Here is a 12,617-nt window from a genome sequence, read left to right on the forward strand (position 1 = left end):
TGACCATCCTGCGTGTTCCGGTTCTGGGGCAGCCCTCCCCCGCAGCAGGGGGGGGCTGCCCTCAGGTTTTGCACTGCTGCACTCACTCTCCTGTTGTGTATGAGTTAAAAGTTCTCCATACCAGATCAAATGACTTGCTGATGAAATTTTCCCACTTCCTTGTCCCTTAATGCTATTCCTCAATCCTCAGAGAAGGTCCTGTGGTCATAAAATAGAATCCCTGTTGCCAGCACAAGTTACACAATCAATTGTTGACACTCAAGATCCTTCTGCTCCTACTCAAGTTCTTTCTCTTCACCAACAGAGCTAAGGAGAAAACCTCATGAGCCCCTGAGCCCTTGATCATTGTCCTCAATCCTCTGCCACCTCAGATGCCTCAAACTGCAGAAATCAACCTCCAGAGGAAGTGCTTCACTCTAAACTTTATCTCTGCTATGCAGTTACAGTATGGTTTTGGAAAGGGCTGGGGAAATATCCAGTGGGAACTGAACTCTCTTAAAATTGCCTTTAAACATCCAACCATATTTATTCTGTTTCAGGTTAGATGTCAGAAACTGCATGCACCTTGCTTGCAAAATTCAAGACATTATAGGTAAAAGAAGGCTCTCAAAACTCATAAATCACACATCTGTAAGTCTTCACATAAAGCAGCTCTTCCACAAGTGTAAAGAAAAGCAATATTCCTTATTTCTCAGGTCTCCTCTGAAAATTTTGCACAGAAAATCTTCTGTGATTTCTTATGAATTGAGATAATATTGGAAAAAATTTGGAAATTTTCTCTTTAATCTGTGTTATTTTAAAGAGCAGAAGTAAATTTTGAAGTTTCATATGGAAGATGCTTGATTTTAAATTAGCTTTTTTTTTAACTAAAAGGAAACAGATATGAGGACTTAATTATTTGATAATCATTAGGTCTAAATTAAGACTGAACAGAAGGAAAAACCACACACATGAGTGGTCCACACATGGGAATGAGGGTGGCATATGTTTCTGGCAAAGAACTCTAAGGTGGTTGTGTCATTCACAGATAAATTAGGAGGTAGATGATATGGTGCTTTCCATCGATACTAAAAACTAATCACACCCATAAGTTTTATGGCTGGAGGGAAAAAACATGCAATCAAATACACATGTGTTGGTGTGTATTTGTACAAAGAATTTTATGAGGTGGATCCATCAAAGAGTCTCTGCAGTTTCACCAACATCAGTCTTCTCCATACTTTTCAGCCATGTGTCAGTCATTCATGCCCAGACTTGCTCAAATCCTGGTTGTTCTCTGCAAGCCTGGTGAGAAAAATGTGCATTTTAAGGCTGTCAGTACAATGAGAAAAAAAGGTCTTACTAGCAATGACCTGTTCTTGCTCCCATGGTGCTGCAATTGATTATAAAGGGAGATGGTCTTGGTTCTCAATCCCCTTCTGGCCTTACATACACCAAATAATGCAGAATAGACCCACTTCCCAGCCCTACTTATTGAAACAGTACCAGAGGAATGATATCTAACCTTCCTAATGGGAGAAGTTAAGCAACAAATAATTTTGATTACTGTAATGACAATTTAAAAAATATATCAAAGGAAGTAACATGTTGAGTTGTTCTTCCTCACTGCTTCCTTCTTAGATAGCACCATCAGCTGTCATCTCTCCTCACTCAGAAACTCTAAACCCCAAAAGATCCTGCTTACTTGAGTAAATTAATTATTTAGTGAGTGATGCATTACAAGACGCAGAAGTAGATAAAATGCCCCAAGGAGGAGATGAAAGAATAAAAACTGTTGAACCATCCTTGGATGAAGACAGTGGCAAATAGGAAAGTTTTTTTTTTTTTTTAAGCTCAGTCCCAAGTGAAAGCTGGAAAAGAAACATTCCTTCTTAGGGCAGTCCTCCCTGTAGTCATTGTGCTTTGGGTTTTTGCATTCATATTGGATTTTTCCTGTTTAGTGTGCTCACCAAGGGATATTATTTTTATATTGAATAGTTTATCTCTGGACATTATGCCTAGAGCGTGTTGGTGACTCAGATTTCTCAGGTAGTGTTCCAATTTCTACTCAGTTTAAAGCATCTAGGTGATAAAAAAGGTCTGTCAGTTATGAGTATTTCAGTGCATGTGAGTTGCTCTTTAAATCCAAAAAAGATCTTCCAAATTATGCTGATATTAGTTTTTCTACTTGCTTTTGTGGGTGAGAAAAGGAATTATTTCCTTAAAGTAGCTGTCTTTTTCTGCATAAAGAAACCCAGCAAATGACACTGAAATTGTGTTCATTTGGCCACAGTACTCTGTCTCAAATCACTTGGGTGGTTCAAAGCTGTGAAAAAAATTCAGATCCATCACACCAAAAAACCAGTATTTCTGGTCAAACTGATACGTTTAATTTTTGTATTTTTTCCCACAGTGTCCTGAAGACCTGGCTCTGAAAACACAGAGGGACAGTGTTAAAACCAACAGAGAAGGATAGGAGAGCACTTTGAGAAAGGGAGCTTTTCCCTGGGCAGAGCAGAGCTCAGGACTCCTGTGTGTCCCTGCACTGCCTGCTTGTAACCAGTGAGTGAGCACTGATTAATAACTGCAGGTAATTACTCTGAAATCTCCATGGGGGATGTCACCGGGTGGGTAAAGCACTTCAGAAAAGTAACTGCAGTCTTCCTGCAGCTGGAAAGCTCTGCCTTAGTTACACCTGATGTGCAGGGGGATGGAGGAGAGCCCTTGGATAGAAAGGGAAAGGCTGTAGGGATGATGGCAGTGATGTGGTTAACAAATCTGCAAGTTACAGGCCTGTGAAAGCAAAATCAGGAAGCCAGTGGCTTGTGTGACTAAATTAAAGTGGATCTTAAAGGTGGGCATTTGAAAGATTTATCTTAATAAAATGGGTGAATGGAAATGAGGGTTGATGGCTGCTGTAAATTGCCACTGCCCCAGACAGTCCTTATGGTGTCCTTAAACATGTCCTGAACTCAATCCCTTGAGGCACCACAAATACCCTTGAAGCCCCAATGGGACATTCAAAGAAAAGGATCCAAAATGCAGAAACTGATGCATCCAAAAATTGACTCCTCCTTTCAGAGATTCCAACACTTCCGTTGACATTAATAACACAGAATGCTGTGCACTGAGGGGCAAATAGAAGGGATAATGGATTTTCTAACAGAAAATGCAGTTTAATGCACTTCATGACAGGAGGAAGGGGGTTTAGTAAGAAATCTTCATGTTTTGTTTAAGACTACCATTCCATGCCAGCATCTCCAATTAAGTGCATTCTCTCAGGTCTCTTTACCTGGAATTAGGAGTGAATGAATATTGTCTCGAGCTAAATTAATTCATCAATTAATTGTTTTATGCTAATAGGAAAAGGGAAAAAAAAGAAGTGGATCTTGACCAGGGCTGTACACTTTAAACTGTATTCTTCTGTGTATGTCTATTTATGTGTAGGCTGTTTCATTGATCCTTTCTGTAGCAATTAGTTCTGTGATGATTTTGGACAATCCTTGAACTCTTCATCACAATCAATGAACACTTTAGAAGGCCAAATCAAGAAGCTGTAACAGATGTTAGGACACACAGAATTATAGAATTGTAGTATATACTGAGTTGGAAGGGACCCATCAGGATCATCCAGTCCAATTCCTGTCCCTGCACAGGACATCTCCGAGTCACACAAAGACTGAGAGGTTTGTCTAAACACCTCTTTGTATCAGACAGGCTTGGTGCTGTGCCCATTCCCTGAGGAGCTGTTCCAGTGCCCAAACACCCTCTAGGGGAAGAACCTTTTCCTGCTATCCAACCTAAACCTCCCTGACTCAGCTCCATCCCATTCCCTCGGGTCCTGGCAGTGGTCAAGAGAGTGAAGAGATCAGTGTCTGCCCCTCCTCTTCCCCTCATGAGGATGTTGAAGACCCCAGTGAGATCTCCCCTCCAGCTGAACAGACCAAGTTTCCTCAGCCACTCCTCATATGGCTTCTCCTCCAAACCCTTCACCATCCTCGTGGCCTCCTTTGGACACTCTCTAATGGCTTTATGTCTTTTTTTTATATTGTGGTGCCCAAAACTGCTCACAGGAATTGAGGTGAGGCTGCACCAGTGCAGAGCAGACCAGGATTGTATTATGTTTGTATTTCTTGACAGCAAAGAAATATAACTTCTATTAAAAAAAAACAAAAAAAAAAACCAAAACAAAACCCAAACAACCAAAACCAAAAAAATGACCACAACAACCCTAACCTTTATTTTCAAATAAAGTCTGGAGTCCCAGTAGTATACACAGAAGGACATTTCAGGTGAGTAAGGTATGGTGGAAGAGAAATCTGAATTTCAGCTGTCAGGACCATTTGCAAGCTGTTTGCTCTTTAATTTTAAACAGCAAATTGTTCTTGGGCCTTAATATATGCACATATATTTTTCTCTAAAAATTAACAGTTATTCCTCCATCCATCCAATCCCTTCTCTAATTTCATGTATAATACATATATGGAGTAAAATAAAAAAGTCAGGAACACTTTTTGCCTCAGTGAAATGCTGCACCACGATGATATCATCAGGTTAAACCCTTTTACCTTGAATTGGACATGAATAATTCAGGCCTTCAAATTATTGTTCAGCCACATAACCTTGTCTGTCAATCAACAAAGGCCACTCTTTCTGTCCCCATCCAAATTTAATAGGTGTTGATTCCCCTCCTCCCCACTGCCTTTTCTGCCTGAGACTCAAATTTACATGGACGTGCTGTTTAGCTGGAGAGACTTGTGTCTGCACAGGTCTCTACCTGACAAACTTTGTCTCTTCCTATTTCATCAGTGGCTATCAACAATCAAGATACATGAAAGCTTTGCTGACTGTGCGTTGTTGAAGTAGTAATGAAACGCCTCATTTGAGCTTGCTTCTTTCATGAAGAAAAAAAATAAAAAATCCAGCAAGGAATTACTTGCAAACTGTAACATTTCCAAATGCTACAGAGCGTGGTTGAAAAATTGACAAAGAAAATACATCCTGGCTCATAAACACTTGCAAATGGTTATTTGATGAGCTCATTTTATAATCACTGCTGGGGTCCAAAGAATTATGGTGATAATCTTTCAATTTGTAATTCCTTCAGGTCAAGATTCTTTACAAACTAAACCCAAGGAAAATATATTAAATAATTAGGCTAAAAGGAGTTGACATCTTTAGCATTTGTATTTGTTTAATCTGAAAAAAATCTGAAAAAAAATCTGAAAAAAATCTGATGCCATTCATGTGCTCCAGAACATGAACTGGTAAAAAAAAATCTTTAATATTTGGCTCAGATACAATTCACCAACCAGTTATCTTCCTTGGTTTGAATGTATGATGGCATAAATCTCTTTGTCATTATGCCTGTACAGCAGATCTCATTATGGGGTCCTGGTCCACAGCTGGGATTCCAGGGTGCCACTGGCACAAACACAGGAGAGACCTTATCCCAAGTGATCCCTCACCTGTCAAATCAAATCCATGACAAATCAAAGGCAATGACTCAGATCTGAGCAAGGATGAGCATCCAGGCAAAACAGATTACCTGCCCTAGCTCTGAATGTTGCAATGTTTACAAACCATGTTCATGTTTCTCCTTTTCAGCTTTATAATTTCTTTATCATTTATCTTTTCATGCTTTACGCCTCTTGCATGTATTTTGGCACAAAGAGGGAAGACATATGACTAGATATGATTTCTGTGGCTTACTCCTTTGTCTGGTTCAAGAACCAGGACATTTCAATGGTCACCAAATTAATCTCATCTAGAGTAGCAGCGTGACTGATGGATGTATTGATGAGGCTCATTGAATTCTGGTTATCCCCAAGATCAGAAGAGAAGGGAGACAGCTTAAATGTTGTTTCCCCTGACTTAGACAATGACAATGGCCAAATTGCCTATATCTTGAATTACTATCCAGTTGCCTTTTTCTGACCTACTCAGACCAGTTAAATACCTCCTCTGCTACTTCTGGCAGCTGCAGTTCCTTGGAGTTTGCAACCACTAATAGCTCTGATTCTTCAGCAGCCAGGCTGTCCTCAGTGACAAGGGAAAAAAAGAGTTTTTGTAGCTTCCCTTCACTGCCTTTACAGGCAAATAAAAAAAGCAGACAATCTGCATTACAAAATACTTCATAGCTCATTTAAAGACACAGGGAAATTATTGGGCTGTAAACACAGGTTTAACCTGTATTACATGACCTGTAATAGCAGCTGTAAATTTCCCAGCCTATTTGGAAGCAATTCAAGTCAGTGATGTGGAGGTGAGCGAGCAACATGGGAGAGAGAGAGAGGACAAAGGTGCAGTGCTTGGCTTGAAGGCTGAACTCCTCCAAGTTTTGATAAAGAAAGGAGAAATTAATGATTTTTCTTTTTTCCTGTATTTCAAAACATTCTCACAGATCAGTTAGTGAAGATGAGGTAGATGATCTGTAGCCTTAATATTTTTTGTGGGACCACCATTAACTTTTGATATCCTCTATTTCAAGCTGTGCAATCTTTTTTTCATGTATTATTATGATCATTATTTAAATTTTATAAATCTAAACTTCAATCAAATGCATGGTTACAGGTTCACAAAAATATAAATAGGCCAAAATTATTTTATGCATCCCACTCAGGAGTCAAATTTTTAGAGTCCTGATTTTACAGATGTAAAATCTGTAACAAAATAAGTTACAGGTTTTATGTCAGCCTTCTAAGCCAAAAGAAAATGAGATTCTCAAAATGTCTTCAAGGGATATTTTGCCCAGTACATATTCTGGTTGTGGAATTAAAATTAAAAAGCTCCATCTGATTTGAGTTAGCCCACCTTATTCTTGAAAAAGCTTCTCACACAGGTGTTAGAGGCCAGTGTTTGGGAGCAATGAAACTGTTTACAGTTTTGAGAGCAATCTCAGAAATTTGGTATAGACATTTAAACTTATAGACATTTCTCAGAGGGGAAAAAAAATCCCCTCACTGTGATATGGAACTGGTGTCATTCTTCTGAAGGAAAACAAAATTCTCAGTGTGTGACTTTGTAGATAAAACAGTGGAGATGATTGCCACGCTTAAATAATAATGAGAAAGCTTCAAATTTGGTTTCTGCATATCATATTACACCTGCAGATTTAACATGAGATGCAAGAGTGAATTTTCTCTAGAGAAACCAAGCTTCCTTTGTGGTTTATCATAATGGTTAAAGTATGACTAGAGGTAGACACTGTTGTCAAACACCTGTCAAGGTGCTGGAAACACTAGCAATTAGAAATCTGGAAGGTGAATTAAAAATATGGGAACAAAAAGATCATCTGCTTGCTAAAAATTAATAATTTTTTACTTTAAGAACAGAGAATAATTCAAGGGAAATAATCCTCATTTGCATCTAAAACAAAAAATGTGGGTAAAGGGATAGAATGGAGAAAAAGACACAAAGGGGAAAAAAATTTAAAAATTAATATAAGTACAGAAAGGGGAATTATAAAGATATATGAAAGAGAAGTAGAGGATAAATAAAAAAGGACAAAACAAATTCCTTTATCATCTCTATGACCCAAGCAAACCACCCAAATAAATAATACAGAGGTTGTGGAAGTGACAGAATTGCCAAAACACTTACAGAAGTACTGGAAATTAAATTATAGTTGCCATGAAACTTCTACCCTAGACACAAAAAGTCTAGGGTAGAAGTACACAGGAAGCCAGTAAAACCCAATGAACAAGCACAGCTTTTTTTGAGATAAAACACAGACAAGGCAGCACACTGACATGTGGGAAAAGCTGCCAAAATCTCATCTCCTGAGGAACCACCACCTTCCCATTAAAAATACAATTCCTAACTTCAGGCTCATGCCTTGAACTGGAAAAATAAACACTATGAAGTCATGAAATGCTGCAAAGTCTCCCTTTCTATTTTTTTTTTCCTGGTGTTGCATTATCAGATAGTCTCTATTATTCTACTCTTAAATGGGTTTTGTTCACAAGCACTGATCAATTTTACACATTGGTAGAGCAGGACATATATTATACCTTGACATCACATTTCATTCTCCCTCATGCAACATGCAGGCCTGGGGTTTGTTTACCTCACACTATCCAAACCCTCCACAACTTCCCAGCTCTTTATGGACTTTCCCATAATGCTCATCACTGCAGTATCCAAATTTGTGGAAGACAGGCACTGACTCACCTCTGCAACCCTTCTGTGAGGTAGGGCAGCATTTCCCATTCTCTTTGAAGCTGATATTGAGATGAGCCACTGGGTGTTATTATGTGCAATGAAAATTCAAGAGCCTGTTTCAGAAAGAAAGAAATCAAAGGAGTTTCTCTGTTAACTTAATTGGGCTTTGAATCACTCTATGTATCGAGAAATTCTCATTGTTTGGTTTACATCAGCTCAGAGTACATCTAGGTTGGCCACCAGAATACTAATTCCATCATGTCATGCTGTACAGTACTTACAGTAATACTGTCTGTAATAATAAAGCCTAACTAGTACTCTAAAAAAATCCCCTTGAGCTGAGACGTGCTTTGGCAGCCAGACTGGCCTGCTTCCCAGAGGCAGTCACCCTGTTTTGGAGCCCAAGATGAGCTCCTGTCCTTTCTGTTTGCATGCTCCAGAAATTAGATAGTTGACTTGACCCTTAAAGACACCATCTAAAGAGAAAAAACTCAGGGCAGCTGCATCCAGCCCCTCTAGGTCAGCATTTCTCTACAGGAGTGACCATTTACAGTGATGCACCTGGCTGCACATGGCTGGATTGACCCTTGATATGTCACACAACGAATGGAAATCATTTCACCCAACAGAGAAGGCTAAAAGCTGGTTGTTTAAGCCAAGCCAGGTGTCTGGGCTCTCTCAGTTGTCACACCAAAAACTGGCACCATGACAGTGATCTGCTTCTTTGCTGTGAGGGTGACTGAGCCCTGGAACAGCCTGGGCAGGGAGGTTGTAGAGCTTCCAGATATTCAGGGACCACCTGGACAGGATCCTGTCTGTCCTGCTTTACAGGGCAGCTGGACAAGGTGATCTCCAGAGATCATTTTTAACCCCATCCACTCCATGGACTTATCTGAAGGGAGCTGCCTCTCTTTCTCCATCACAATTTCCCTTAGAATGCATTATGGGACACTGCTCTACTACAGAGAATGCAGATATGTTGCTGCAGAGAAGAGTTTTGACCATTTCCATTCAAAATTCTTTGCCTTTTAAATGACATTTTATTTGCTGCTGATATAAATAGCAAAACAAACAAATTAGCAAACCTGCATTCAGTTACAAGAAATATGATTCCTTGTTTTGATTCCTTGTTTTAAAATCCTAATGTGCCCACAGCTGCTGATAAACATTCAGTGGAGTCTGTTGTCTTTAAGGAACCTGGAATTTAGCATGGGCATGGCTTGCATTTCTAATTAGGGGATCTCTGGCACCTGATCAGAGTTTAATTCACATGTCTTAAAACAGTTAATATATAGTGGCATTCAAGCTGAGGGTAATCATGCACAGTCTGCCCATACAAACGATGCAAGTGAAAAATGTGTCACCTAATGAGCCTGAATCAAACCTCAGTTAAATCAATGTACAACATATGCAAACAACTGTCCTCGACATTAATAGGGTTACCCTGGATTTACCACTGGTGCAACAGATTGGGCACTGTCCCATTACCTTGCATTAATTATGCATTGCTGTTACAATCTAATTATCTCCCTGATTGTCTTCTGACCATTACAGATGTATGTGGAAACCCAACACCAATCCTCCTTGTCATCCATATTCATTAATATCAGATAACAGGGGAATCCAGGAGGAGCTTATAGCACCCAGCAGCAGCCACCAAGCCCAAACTTCTCTCTCCAGCACCAGCCATGAATAAGTGGGAAGAAATTGGGCAAAGTAAATTGTTTGATGCAGAAAGGTGTCAGGAGAGGAGGAAATTCAGGCAATTCCATCTAAGATAATAATATTCTGAAGTTTATGAGACTCTAGGATTTGGGTAACAGAAAAAAGATTTCAGGTGTAAATAACAGAAATGGTTGTTACAAAAATAATTATAACTTCTTTTCTGACAGCTTGAAGATCCTCAGTCTGATTTTTCAATGATTATGAACAGGAAAATGAACAAAATAGGCAAGTAAGAATTTTCTTGATAATGTAATTTCTTAATTTCAAAATGCAGTTACTTAGAAAACTGTCAAATGTAGGGGATTTTGAAGAGAAATTATGCGTAGTTAATATATGTAATTCATTTATTATAAGTATTAATTATATATAATTAATCACATATATTATACAGAACAAGACTTCTCCTTAAGCTTGGATTTTTATTTTTTTCATTTTTCCCAATTATAAAGGAGTAACAACTTGGGATCTATTGCAAGCCAATACTTTTTTTAAATTATTAACTCTCAGCTGTTTTGGCTAGATGATGAACCAAGTGATCAGTTGCTCCCACAACTTTCCAAACACCTGGGACATGCAAAGCCTTAGTGTCTCATACTGATAGGTATTTACAGGTAAAGGAAGTGCTTGAGGGCAAATAAGCTCATCCTGTAACATCTTTGGGAGTAAAAAAGATAAAACCCACAGTGTCAGTGTTGCCTGAGTTCTTCTCTCTCAGCATCCACAGCTGGTGCTGCCTGTCTCCTCAGCTGCTCCATCACTGGAGAATGATCCTAGGGAGCTTTCAAAGGATTTAGGAATAAAAGATTTGGGGGAAAACAGAGCTAAGAAATGAGGAAGAGAAAGAGAAAAGAAACAAAAAAGGGGTTACAATAACAAACCAGCAAAAACAGCAAGTGTTACTCTGTGCCTCTCCAGATCCTACTAGCAAGGAGGGTATGTGAGCAAACTCAGCAGCACAACACTTGCCATGGACAGTGATCAGATCTGAATCCAGGTTCAAAGTTATTTTCCCCAACCTCTCTCTCCTGAAAAATAAAATCAGGACCTCTATATCCTTCCATGTACAAGTTATAACCTAAAATATATGATGTACAATAAAAATATTATTAATAATATGAAGCTTTTGATGTAAGTGTTGAATTCAGTGGAGCTGTTTTGGTATAAAGCTGCACTTTCAGAGTGGTGAATAGAATTTAGGTTTATGCAGTGATGGGCTTTTAAGCTCAGAGGCAGGCAAATCAGAGCTGAGCAAGTTTAATGAAGTCTTTTCTTCGTGTATGCATTTTGAAATTCAAGAGCTGTTCTTATAACTAAGGGAGTTGCCTTATGAATGAAAACGGGGGAAGGGAAGACCAGAGAAAGATTTATTTCCCATATACTTACTGTATTTTTCAGTTATATATATTTAATTTCATAACCTCAAGAGTAATAACAGGAGCAAATATTTTGCTAGGCTAATGCATTATTAATCATAGAATAAAGTCAGGGAACCAGACAACTTTGGCACCTTATTCTAAGACCACATGAAAAACGCTGCACATAAATGACAGTCAAAATAAGCAGCCTGGCATCTTATTGAACACAGAACATGATGTGTTGCAAAACCAAGAAGCAGCCCTGATTTATCCAGTGGAACTTGACATTTCCTACAGGCCAGCATTGGCTTAACATTAATTAAAGCCTCACATGAGTGTTATCTTTTTTTCCCCCCCTCTATTGTTCTCATGGTGTGCAACGTGTTTTTTTCTGAAACGCTGCAGTTTGTAGATATGTGTAAACCTGAATGACAGAGCTGGATAGCTGACTTCAAATGTCAGGATGCCTGCAGGTAATCAAAACAGAGACTTCTCCTTTATTAATAATGTTACATGAAAAGTGCATCTGAAACCCATGGCCTTCAGAAAGTTTGAGAGAAAGGTGGATTTTAAAGAATGAAGTAAGTAAGGATGAGAGAGAAATTCATAGCATTTCACCCCCTGCCGACTATTACTTCCTTTCCTGTCCATAAAGAATATGAAAAGAAAGAAGTCTCTTCCTTTCAAACTTCAGTTGACAATATTATAACATTTTTCGTGGGTCTTTGAAATTCAGAATACAAAATTTGTCAATTCCTGTATGACACACATGTACTGCATCACCAATGCTTCCTGTGCAAGTAATTAGTGCTCTTTGTGACTTTCTTTTTGTACCAAGTGTTAAATGATAGCTTCATTTTTTTTATTGTACTCCTATAGCACTTAACACAATGATGAAAAAAATTAAAAGAAAAAAAAAAAAGACTAACATTTATCTTGTCTAACTCTAGTTTGCTAAAACTATGTGTTCCTAGTCATAGCCCTTTATTTAAAATGTCTCCAGAGTCATGGGAAGGAGCATGGTATCATCAGAGAGGAATTCATCCTATCCTAAAATAGATGTTTAAAATGGATGAATCATTCTCTGAAGAGACCTTTTCCTCTCCTTTCATTAGAGAGGAAATTTAGGTGACTACCTTAATGAAATAACTTATTTTTATATCGCTAAGTTAGGCGAGGTGAATCTCAGATGAAAGGAGGAACATTGCAAATCTAATTATATATTCTTCTTTTTTCCTTTGTAAACCTGAGAACAATTCCCTTTTAGGATCCACCTGCATGTCTGATGTCAGTGAAATAGGACACAAGGCAAGGCACAACACGATGAGTGTCATAGGAAAAGATGAATCAGGGAACAGAAAGATAGAAGTGTCAAATTTCTATGCACTTACTAAT

Source organism: Lichenostomus cassidix, chromosome Z (assembly GCF_008360975.1).
Source record: "Lichenostomus cassidix isolate B80296 chromosome Z, HeHo_3.0, whole genome shotgun sequence".
Classification (NCBI taxonomy): Eukaryota; Metazoa; Chordata; class Aves; order Passeriformes; family Meliphagidae; genus Lichenostomus; species Lichenostomus cassidix.